General features: G+C 41.4%; 2 protein-coding genes across 2 annotated transcripts in view; one reads left to right on the forward strand and one right to left on the reverse strand.

Moving 5' to 3' along the window:
• GGH (gamma-glutamyl hydrolase) overlaps window positions 1-12802 on the forward strand; it is a 161202-nt gene that overhangs the window by 142671 nt on the left and 5729 nt on the right. The gene's annotated exons all lie outside the window — the stretch shown is intronic.
• Window positions 1-12802, reverse strand: part of LOC146831274 (uncharacterized) — a 210733-nt gene that overhangs the window by 94902 nt on the left and 103029 nt on the right. The window lies entirely within an intron of this gene.

Raw genomic sequence — 12802 nt, forward strand, 5'->3', positions numbered from 1 at the left:
ACACTTATGTCCAGTATTGGGTATTTGGTGTGTGTTCTGATAGGACCAGAGGGCCTGAAAGTTTACAGCTAAAGAGAGTTAAACGTCTCCTGTAGCTAGAAAAACATTGCTGTTTAAAGTAACCCTTTGATACACTGGATTTTGAGCCAAAACAACCTGTGAGCTTTTTCTGTAAAGACTCCCGCTGATTAAGGACTTCCTCTATAGAACAGGACTCTCGTCCCCGAGCACCTCTACCTTGTGTGTTTAGGTTCCGGATGTGGAAGCAGACCGAGCATCTATCCCTTGTCACTATATTGTTGGGCTCATGGGAAGTGATGGGCTCAATGCAGGTTTACAACAAACAAAAGACAAACAAATGATGGACGGAATGCTGACAATGCAAACATTCTCCCCCAGTCAAGAGATCTGGGTTAAATCCATCGTTCTTTTGCCCACTACACCACCCCAGTTTAGACATGGCCATATGCAAATCAGTCTTGACCCTGTGCCTCATGGGAACAGTCCAGCCCGAACTGCTAAGCCATGTCTTCCCTGGACCGGAATCAAGCATCCTAGGACCGGTTTCAGGCTATCAGCCGTCATCAGCCAGGATAGCCTGACTCCAGTGGCGTAGTGAGCACGGGTCCCACGTCTGGGAATACCCATCCCACTTAGGGTGAAAAGCGTTACAACAAACAAATGATGGACGGAATGCTGACAATGCAAACATTCTCCCCCAGTCAAGAGATCTGGGTTAAATCCATCGTTCTTTTGCCCACTACACCACCCCAGTTTAGACATGGCCATATGCAAATCAGTCTTGACCCTGTGCCTCATGGGAACAGGCCAGCCCGAACTGCTAAGCCATGTCTTCCCTGGACCGGAATCAAGCATCCTAGGACCGGTTTCAGGCTATCAGCCGTCATCAGCCAGGATAGCTTGACTCCAGTGGCGTAGTGAGCACGGGTCCCACGTCTGGGAATACCCATCCCACTTAGGGTGAAAAGCGTTACAACAAACAAACCCCGAGTGGGAAGGGTATGCTCAGACGTGAGTCCCTTGCTCTCCATGCCACTGGAATCAAGCTATCCTGGCTGATGAGGGCTGAAAGCCCGAAACCGGTCCTAGGATGCTTGTTTCAAGTCCAGGGAGGACCTGGCTTGGCAGTTCGGGCTGGACTGTTCCCATGGGGCACAGGGTCAAGACTGATTTGCATATGGCTGGGTTCAAACTGGAATGGCATGGTGAGCAAAAAAACGATGGATTTAGGCCCAGATCTCTGTACTGGGGTGAATGTATGACATTGTTCTGCATTCTGTCCATCAATTGTTGTTTTTAGGTCTCGCATAGGGCAGCGCATGCGCTGCCTCTCCGAGGCATTAAGTAATTTGTAAATGTGTTGAATCTCCGCCTACTGCAGCTCTTTGTCAGTAATTGGTTCCTGAGCTTGTCTGTTTTAGTGTGTTGGTTTCTGACAGGCTAATGCCCTTTGTCGATCAGCCTTTACTTTTTTAAGAACGCCCACGCAGCACCGCCTAACTACAGTAAACATGCTTTATGTGGCATGAAGTGTTTCAGTTGGAACTCTTTTGTTTCTTTTCGTGGCTATTGCTGAAAGAGTTTAGCTGTGTTTAGTTTGAGGCATTGGAATGAAGTGAATTGGGTCAGTAGCGTGTTTTATTATTATAGCTGTGTTTACTTTGAATTGGGTCCATAGCGTGTTTTATTAGCTGTGTTTTCTTTGAGGCATTGGAATGGAGTGAATTGGTTCCGTACTTTTAGTGTACGATGGTCCGTTTCTGCTATTTATTTTGTTTTCATTTTTTTTTTCAGAACAATTACACTGTTATTTAGCGCGTTTTACTTATGTAACTAGAAGGGTTTAGCTGTGTTATTTTGCTGCATTGGAATGGAGTGATTTGGCTCGTAATTTTAGTGTACGATGTTCCTTTTTCTGCTTTTTTGCTTATGTTTATTTATTTTCCCGGGAGAGTTGCATTGCTATTTAGCGCGTTTTGATTTATTTTCCCGGGAGTTTGGCTGTCTTTACTTTGTGGCATTTGAATGGAAAAGACCTTTCGCATCACTCTGTGTCTTCATTTGCATCTCTTTGAGGCTGGGAACGAAGAGATTACAATCTATACTGCCCATTTTAATGTACTTCATTATCTTGGCCTGGTTTCGGTTCTCAGCTGTCACAAACAAGTTGACGCTTCACACCATACCAGACTTTCTGTCTTCCGATTTTTTTACCCTTTTCACACATTATTCCCAATTGAAGGGCACTGCGAAGTGGCTGTGTGCGCGTAGCGTGGATGCGGGTAGGAAACCCTTGAATAATAGTGTACATGGGCGCAATGCTTCAGGCTCTTTTATAATTGTCCCTTGTGCCTTTATGAATATATAGCAAATGGCACACCATGTACTGACTTCGTAAGGATAGCAGGATGATTTGATGTGTGAATGAAGTCCCGTAAATATACGATCATACTTGATATCAGCAGCGAGCGTGAAGCGTGTTGATGTGTAAAATGGTATACATTTGCCCAAAACAAACGTTTCTTATTTACAACTGTGCTCGTGTTATAAGGAACATCAGTTTAGCCTTTGGTGCTATTTTGTTGTTGTAACCACATGGGCTCACTGTTTTCGGGTGTTTTATACTTGCAAGCTCTAACTTTATTAATCCCTCTCGAATCTCATCCCATGTTCTAAGTGTGTAAAGACGGCAGGATGATTTCATGTTACAATTTCGTGCTGTAACTATACTATCGCAGCTGATGTTAGCAGTGAGCGTGAAAATTCATCATTTTGTAGACAAGCACGCCGTCGTGCATAAAACTAAACATTTGTATTTGAAACTATGCTTGTTTTATAGTGTATATGGGCTCAGTGCTGCAGGCATTTTTTTTAGTTGTAACTTCTGCCCTTATTAATTCACAATAAATGTCACATTATATTCCGAGTGTGTAAGGATAGCAGGATGAGCTGAGATAACAATTACGTGCTGACATTATACTATCACACCTGCTGTAATCTGCCAGTTTTGCGAGCATTGGAATGGAGTGATTTGGCTCGTAATTACTATCGCAGCTGATGTTAGCAGCGAGCGTGAAAATTCCTGATTTTGTAGACAAGCACGCCGTTGTGCTTAAAACTCAGCATTTGTATTTGAAAATATGCTCGTCTTATTGTGTATATGTGCTCACTGCTGCAGGCAGTTTTTTTAGTTGTAACTTGTGCCCTTATTAATTCTCAATAAATGTCACATTATATTCCAAGTGTGTAAGGATAGCAGGATGAGCTGAGATAACAATTACGTGCTGACATTATACTATCACACCTGATGTAATCTGCGAGTTTTGCGAGCATTGGAATGGAGTGATTTGGGTCGTAATTACTATCGCAGCTGATGTTAGCAGCGAGCGTGAAAATTCCTGATTTTGTAGACAAGCACGGCGTCGTGCTTAAAACTCAGCATTTGTATTTGCAAATATGCTCGTCTTATAGTGTATATGGGCTCAGTGCTGCAGGCAGTTTTTTTAGTTGTAACTTCTGCCCTTATTAATTCTCAATAAATGTCACATTATATTCCAAGTGTGTAAGGATAGCAGGATGAGCTGAGATAACAATTACGTGCTGACATTATACTATCACACCTGATGTAATCTGCGAGTTTTGCGTGCATTGGAATGGAGTGATTTGGGTCAGAATTACTATCGCAGCTGATGTTAGCAGCGAGCGTGAAAATTCCTGATTTTGTAGACAAGCACGGCGTCGTGCTTAAAACTCAGCATTTGTATTTGGGAATATGCTCGTCTTATAGTGTATATGGGCTCAGTGCTGCAGGCAGTTTTTTTAGTTGTAACTTCTGCCCGTATTAATTCTGAATAAATGTCACATTATATTCCAAGTGTGTAAGTATAGCAGGATGAGCTAAGATAACAAGTACGTGCTGACATTACACTATCACACCTGATGTAATCTTGGAGTTTTGAGAGCATTGGAATGGAGTGATTTGGGTCCGTAGTTTTAGTGTACGATGGTCCATTTCTGCTATTTATTTTGTTTTAATTTATTTTTCCGGAAGAGTTGTACTGCTATTTAGGTCGTTGTATTTATTTTACTAGAAGGGTTTAGCTGTCTTCATTTTGCGGCATTGGAATGGAGTGATTTGGCTCGTAATTACTATCGCAGCTGATGTTAGCAGCGAGCGTGAAAATTCCTGATTTTGTAGAGAAGCACGCCGTCGTGCTTAAAACTCAGCATTTGTATTTGAAAATATGCTCGTCTTATAGTGTATATGGGCTCACTGCTGCAGGCAGTTTTTTTAGTTGTAACTTGTGCCCTTATTAATTCTCAATAAATGTCACATTATATTCCAAGTGTGTAAGGATAGCAGGATGAGCTGAGATAACAATTACGTGCTGACATTATACTATCACACCTGATGTAATCTGGGAGTTTTGCGAGCATTGGAATGGAGTGATTTGGGTCGTATTTACTATTGCAGCTGATGTTAGCAGCGAGCGTGAAATTTCCTGATTTTGTAGACAAGCACGCCGTCGTGCTTAAAACTCAGCATTTGTATTTGAAAATATGCTTGTCTTATAGTGTATATGGGCTCAGTGCTGCAGGCAGTTTTTTTTAGTTGTAACTTCTGCCCTTATTAATTATCAATAAATGTCACATTATATTCCAAGTGTGTAAGGATGGCAGGATGAGCTGAGATAACAATTACGTGCTGACATTATACTATCACACCTGATGTAATCTGCGAGTTTTGCGAGCATTGGGATGGAGTGATTTGGGTCAGAATTACTATCGCAGCTGATGTTAGCGGCGAGCGTGAAAATTCCTGATTTTGTAGACAAGCACGGCGTCGTGCTTAAAACTCAGCATTTGTATTTGGGAATATGCTCGTCTTATAGTGTATATGGGCTCAGTGCTGCAGGCAGTTTTTTTAGTTCTAACTTCTGCCCGTATTAATTCTGAATAAATGTCACATTATACTCCAAGTGTGTAAGCATAGCAGGATGAGCTAAGATAACAAATACGTGCTGACATTACACTATCACACCTGATGTAATCTTGGAGTTTTGCGAGCATTGGAATGGAGTGATTTGGGTCCGTAGTTTTAGTGTACGATGGTCCATTTCTGCTATTTATTTTGTTTTAATTTATTTTTTCGGAAGAGTTGTACTGCTATTTAGGTCGTTGTATTTATTTTACTAGAAGGGTTTAGCTGTCTTCATTTTGCGGCATTGGAATGGAGTGATTTGGCTCGTAATTACTATCGCAGCTGATGTTAGCAGCGAGCGTGAAAATTCCTGATTTTGTAGAGAAGCACGCCGTCGTGCTTAAAACTCAGCATTTGTATTTGAAAATATGCTCGTCTTATAGTGTATATGGGCTCACTGCTGCAGGCAGCTTTTTTAGTTGTAACTTGTGCCCTTATTAATTCTCAATAAATGTCACATTATATTCCAAGTGTGTAAGGATAGCAGGATGAGCTGAGATAACAATTACGTGCTGACATTATACTATCACACCTGATGTAATCTGGGAGTTTTGCGAGCATTGGAATGGAGTGATTTGGGTCGTAATTACTATTGCAGCTGATGTTAGCAGCGAGCGTGAAATTTCCTGATTTTGTAGACAAGCACGCCGTCATGCTTAAAACTCAGCATTTGTATTTGAAAATATGCTCATCTTATAGTGTATATGTGCTCAGTGCTGCAGGCAGTGTTTTTAGTTGTAACTTCTGCCCTTATTAAATGTCACATTATATTCCAAGTGTGTAAGGATAGCAGGATGAGCTAAGATAACAAATACGTGCTGACATTACATTATCACACCTGATGTAATCTTGGAGTCTTGCGAGCATTGGAATGGAGTGATTTGGGTCCGTAGTTTTAGTGTACGATGGTCCATTTCTGCTATTTATTTTGTTTTAATTTATTTTTCCGGAAGAGTTGTACTGCTATTTAGGTCGTTGTATTTATTTTACTAGAAGGGTTTAGCTGTCTTTATTTTGCGGCATTGGATTGGAGTGATTTGGCTCGTAATTACTATCGCAGCTGATGTTAGCAGCGAGCGTGAAAATTCCTGATTTTGTAGACAAGCACGCCGTCGTACTTAAAACTCAGCATTTGTATTTGAAAATATGCTCGTCTTATAGTGTATATGGGCTCAGTGCTGCAGGCAGTTTTTTTAGTTGTAACTTCTGCCCTTATTAATTTGAAATAAATGACACATTATATTCCAAGTGTGTAAGGATAGCAGGATGAGCTGAGATAACAATTACGTGCTGACATTATACTATCACATCTGATGTAATCTGCGAGTTTTGCGAGCATTGGAATGGAGTGATTTGGGTAGTAATTACTATCGCAGCTGATGTTAGCAGCGAGCGTGAAAATTCCTGATTTTGTAGACAAGCACGCCGTCGTGCTTAAAACTCAGCATTTGTATTTGAAAATATGCTCGTCTTATAGTGTATATGGGCTCAATGCTGCAGGCAGTTTCTTTAGTTGTAACTTGTGCTCTTATTAATTTGAAATAAATGACACATTATATTCCAAGCGTGTAAGGATAGCAGGATGAGCTGAGATCACAATTACGTGCTGACATTACACTATCACACCTGCTGTAATCTGCGAGTCTTGCGAGCATTGGAATGGAGTCATTTGGGTCCGTAGTTTTAGTGTGCGATGGTCCGTTTCTGCTATTTATTTTGTTTTAATTTATTTTTCCGGAAGAGTTGTACTGCTATTCAGGTCGTTGTATTTATTTTACTGGAAGGGTTTAGCTGTCTTTATTTTGCGGCATTGGAATGGAGTGATTTGGGTCGTAATTTTAGTGTACGATGGTCCGTTTCTGCTTTTGGGCTTATTTTTATTTATTTTCCCGGGAGTTTGGCTGTTTTTACTTTGCGGCATTAGAATGGAAAAGACCTTTCGCATCACTCTGTGTCTTCATTTGCATGTCTTTGAAGCTGGGAACGAAGAGATTATAATCTATACTGCCCATCTCAATGTACTTAATTATCTTGGCCTGGTTTCGGTTCTCAGCTGTCACAAACAAGCTGACACTTCACACCATACCAGACTTTCTGTCTTCCGATTTTTTTACCCTTTTCACACATTATTCCCAATTGAAGGGGACTGCGAAGTGGCTGTGTGCGCGTAGCGTGGATGCGGGTAGGAAACCCTTGAATAATAGTGTACATGGGCGCACTGCTTCAGGCTCTTTTATAGTTGTCCCTTGTGCCTTTATGAATATATAGCAAATGGCACACCATGTACTGACTTCGTAAGGATAGCAGGATGATTTGATGTGTGAATGAAGTCCCGTAAATATACGATCATACTTGATATCAGCAGCGAGCGTGAAGCGTGTTGATGTGTAAAATGGTATACATTTGCCCAAAACAAACGTTTCTTATTTACAACTGTGCTTGTGTTATAAGGAACATCACTTTAGCCTTTGGTGCTGTTTTGTTGTTGTAACCACATGGGCTCACTGTTTTCGGGTGTTTTATACTTGCAAGCTCTAACTTTATCAATCCCTCTCGAATCTCATCCCATGTTCTAAGTATGTAAAGACGGCAGGATGATTTCATGTTACAATTTCGTGCTGTAACTATACTATCGCAGCTGATGTTAGCAGTGAGCGTGAAAATTCATCATTTTGTAGACAAGCACGCCGTCGTGCATAAAACTAAACATTTGTATTTGAAACTATGCTTGTCTTATAGTGTATATGGGCTCAGTGCTGCAGGCATTTTTTTTTAGTTGTAACTTCTGCCCTTATTAATTCTCAATAAATTTCACATTATATTCCAAGTGTGTAAGGATAGCAGGATGAGCTGAGATAACAATTACGTGCTGACATTATACTATCACACCTGATGTAATCTGCGAGTTTTGCGAGCATTGGAATGGAGTGATTTGGGTCGTAATTACTATCGCAGCTGATGTTAGCAGCGAGCGTGAAAATTCCTGATTTTGTAAGCAAGCACGCCGTCGTGCTTAAAACTCAGCATTTGTATTTGAAAATATGCTCGTCTTATAGTGTATATGGGCTCAGTGCTGCAGGCAGTTTTTTTAGTTGTAACTTGTGCTCTTATTAATTTGAAATAAATGTCACATTATATTCCAAGTGTGTAAGGATAGCAGGATGAGCTGAGATCACAATTACGTGCTGACATTACACTATCACACCTGCTGTAATCTGCGAGTCTTGCGAGCATTGGAATGGAGTGATTTGGGTCCGTAGTTTTAGTGTGCGATGGTCCGTTTCTGCTATTTATTTTGTTTTAATTTATTTTTCCGGAAGAGTTGTACTGCTATTCAGGTCGTTGTATTTATTTTACTGGAAGGGTTTAGCTGTCTTTATTTTGCGGCATTGGAATGGAGTGATTTGGGTCGTAATTTTAGTGTACGATGGTCCGTTTCTGCTTTTGGGCTTATTTTTATTTATTTTCCCGGGAGTTTGGCTGTCTTCACTTTGCGGCATTGGAATGGAAAAGATCTTTCACATCACTCTGTGTCTTCATTTGCATGTCTTTGAAGCTGGGAACGAAGAGATTACAATCTATACTGCCCATCTCAATGTACTTAATTATCTTGGCCTGGTTTCTTTCGTTTTTTAGCTGCCACAAACAAGCTGACACTTCACACCATACCAGACTTTCTGTCTTCCGATTTTTTTACCCTTTTCACACATTATTCCCAATTGAAGGGCACTGCGAAGTGGCTGTGTGCGCGTAGCGTGGATGCGGGTAGGAAACCCTTGAATAATAGTGTACATGGGCGCAATGCTTCAGGCTCTTTTATAATTGTCCCTTGTGCCTTTATGAATATATAACAAATGGCACACCATGTACTGACTTCGTAAGGATAGCAGGATGATTTGATGTGTGAATGAAGTCCCGTAAATATACGATCATACTTGATATCAGCAGCGAGCGTGAAGCGTGTTGATGTGTAAAATGGTATACATTTGCCCAAAACAAACGTTTCTTATTTACAACTGTGCTTGTGTTATAAGGAACATCACTTTAGCCTTTGGTGCTGTTTTGTTGTTGTAACCACATGGGCTCACTGTTTTCGGGTGTTTTATACTTGCAAGCTCTAACTTTATTAATCCCTCTCGAATCTCATCCCATGTTCTAAGTATGTAAAGACGGCAGGATGATTTCATGTTACAATTTCGTGCTGTAACTATACTATCGCAGCTGATGTTAGCAGTGAGCGTGAAAATTCATCATTTTGTAGACAAGCACGCCGTCGTGCATAAAACTAAACATTTGTATTTGAAACTATGCTTGTCTTATAGTGTATATGGGCTCAGTGCTGCAGGCATTTTTTTTAGTTGTAACTTCTGCCCTTATTAATTCTCAATAAATGTCACATTATATTCCAAGTGTGTAAGGATAGCAGGATGAGCTGAGATAACAATTACGTGCTGACATTATACTATCACACCTGATGTAATCTGCGAGTTTTGCGAGCATTGGAATGGAGTGATTTGGGTCGTAATTACTATCGCAGCTGATGTTAGCAGCGAGCGTGAAAATTCATGATTTTGTAGGCAAGCACGCCGTCGTGCTTAAAACTCAGCATTTGTATTTGAAAATATGCTCGTCTTATAGTGTATATGGGCTCAGTGCTGCAGGCAGTTTTTTTAGTTGTAACTTCTGCCCTTATTAATTCTCAATAAATGTCACATTATATTCCAAGTGTGTATGGATAGCAGGATGAGCTGAGATAACAATTACGTGCTGACATTATACTATCACACCTGATGTAATCTGCGAGTTTTGCGAGCATTGGAATATAGTTATTTGGGTCCGTAGTTTTAGTGTACGATGGTCCATTTCTGCTATTTATTTTGTTTTAATTTATTTTTCGGGAAGAGTTGTACTGCTATTTAGGTCGTTGTATTTATTTTACTAGAAGGGTTTAGCTGTCTTTATTTTGCGGCATTGGAATGGAGTGATTTGGCTCGTAATTACTATCGCAGCTGATGTTAGCAGCGAGCGTGAAAATTTCTGATTTTGTAGACAAGCACGCCGTCGTGCTTAAAACTCAGCATTTGTATTTGAAAATATGTTTGTCTTATAGTGTATATGGGCTCAGTGCTGCAGGCAGTTTTTTTAGTTGTAACTTGTGCCCTTATTAATTCTCAATAAATGTCACATTATATTCCAAGTGTGTAAGGATAGCAGGATGAGCTGAGATAACAATTACGTGCTGACATTATACTATCACACCTGATGTAATCTGCGAGTTTTGCGAGCATTGGAATGGAGTGATTTGGGTCGTAATTACTATTGCAGCTAATGTTAGCAGCGAGCGTGAAAATTCCTGATTTTGTAGACAAGCACGCCGTCGTGCTTAAAACTCAGCATTTGTATTTGAAAATATGCTCGTCTTATAGTGTATATGGGCTCAGTGCTGCAGGCAGTTTTTTTAGTTGTAACTTCTGCCCTTATTAATTCTGAATAAATGTCATAATATATTCCAAGTGTGTAAGGATAGCAGGATGAGCTAAGATAACAAATACGTGCTAACATTACATTATCACACCTGATGTAATCTTGGAGTCTTGCGAGCATTGGAATGGAGTGATTTGGGTCCGTAGTTTTAGTGTACGATAGCTCTAAAATTTACAAATGCGAGACCTGTTGCATTGTAAATGCTTGTTGCATTTGTCACCCTGAGTGGGAAGGGTATGCTCAGACGTGAGTCCCTTGCTCTCCATGCCACTGGAATCAAGCTATCCTGGCTGATGAGGGCTGAAAGCCCGAAACCGGTCCTAGGATGCTTGTTTCCAGTCCAGGGAGGACCTGGCTTGGCAGTTCGGGCTGGACTGTTCCCATGGGGCACAGGGTCAATTCTGATTTGCATATGGCTAGGTTCAAACTGGAATGGCATGGTGAGCAAAAAAACGATGGATTTAGGCCCAGATCTCTGTACTGGGGTGAATGTATGACATTGTTCTGCATTCTGTCCATCAATTGTTGTTTTTGCATTTGTCACCCCGAGTGGGAAGGGTATGCTCAGACGTGAGTCCCTTGCTCTCCATGCCACTGGAATCAAGCTATCCTGGCTGATGAGGGCTGAAAGCCCGAAACCGGTCCTAGGATGCTTGTTTCCAGTCCAGGGAGGACCTGGCTTGGCAGTTCGGGCTGGACTGTTCCCATGGGGCACAGGGTCAAGACTGATTTGCATATGGCTGGGTTCAAACTGGAATGGCATGGTGAGCAAAAAAATGATGGATTTAGGCCCAGATCTCTGTACTGGGGTGAATGTATGACATTGTTCTGCATTCTGTCCATCAATTGTTGTTTTTGCAGGGCTCAATGCAGGTGCGTGTCCTACACTCCCACATTGTCTGACTAGTTGCATTATGATGCACGTGTCTCCATTCATGCTTATAGTGTGTTGAGGTCCCATACCTCATTTTCTGAGGTACCATGTGTTTTTAATCTATACTACATCTCAAACAATGCATAGTCAGTGCTTCACTCCTTCAGTTTCTAAATCACCTTAAAACCTGGGTGTTTAGACAAGCATTTGATATCTACGAGATGTTAGGAGCCACGTTAGATCTTGTCATTGGTAAGCCCAACTCTTTCCACCTGGAGTCGATCCTCCCATGTGACTGGCCAGATCACTATTGCATCACCTTCCTCATCCATGAATTGGTAAGAGCAAGCAGATCCCAAACTAAGAATCCAAAAAAGCTGAAAAGATGTTTAAGGAACATCAACTCGCAAGTCCTGACGGAGCTCTGTGATAACATCTTGCCCCACCCACTTTGTACATGTCTGATGTCCACGATTTGACGGCCCACTATAACAACGCAATGCTTAATGTTCTTGACGCAGGGGCACCACTTCAGCTTTAAAGAGTGTCTGCTAAAATTTCTAAACCATGGTTCATTGATAGTCTTAATGCCGAAAAAAGAAACTTAAGACTTGCAGAAAGGAAGTGGCAAGCCTATCCCTCCATGGAACATCTTTTTCACCTGAGATCCTTGCGAAGCTTATACAGCAAACGCATCAGATGCTCGAAGGCCACCTTCTTTAAAACTCAACTAGATCAAGCAAAAAACCATCTGAAAAAGTTGTTAGAACTCATCAAGTCCCAATCCAATAATCCTCCTACCCTCTCGGCTCCAGGTCAAGGGACACTGCTGAACTGTGAAGAATTTGCTATTTTGTACAGGGATGAGACTACCAATATCGAGTCTGAACTACGCTCGGCCAGGGTTCACCTCTCGAATTGTCCGCTGAACACCCTATGGCCCTCAGAGTTGAATATCTCTGAGCATATACAGCCCTGCCGCCCTAAAAATAATGCATTGTGGAGTTTGTTACAAACGGTGGATGATCCCACTATTCGCAAAATGTTGTTGACCTTGAAACCTTCCAATAACTACCACAACCCTCTGCCATCGAACCTGTTCCTGGAAGTGAGATCCGCCTTACTAACTCTCTGGTCGACGATCGTCAATGCTTCTCTTTTGCAAGGTGCTATTCCGGATTGCCTTAAATCAGGTCAGGTTACCCCGATCCTAAAGAAACCAAATGCGGATCCCACTAACATTCTTAACTTTCGACCAATCACTAACATCCCTGCCTTGGCAAAACTTTTGGCAAAATGTGTGCTCGCCCAACTTTGTTGTCACATTGACCATTTCCAACTCCTGGACCAATGCCAATCTGGAGTCGGCGCTAACGCACATCGTGGATGATGCGCTTAGAATGCTGGATCACAATGAGTCGTGCATACTGATCCTTTTTGAC

Source organism: Triturus cristatus, chromosome 5_1 (genome assembly GCF_964204655.1).
Source record: "Triturus cristatus chromosome 5_1, aTriCri1.1, whole genome shotgun sequence".
NCBI classification, from domain to species: Eukaryota; Metazoa; Chordata; class Amphibia; order Caudata; family Salamandridae; genus Triturus; species Triturus cristatus.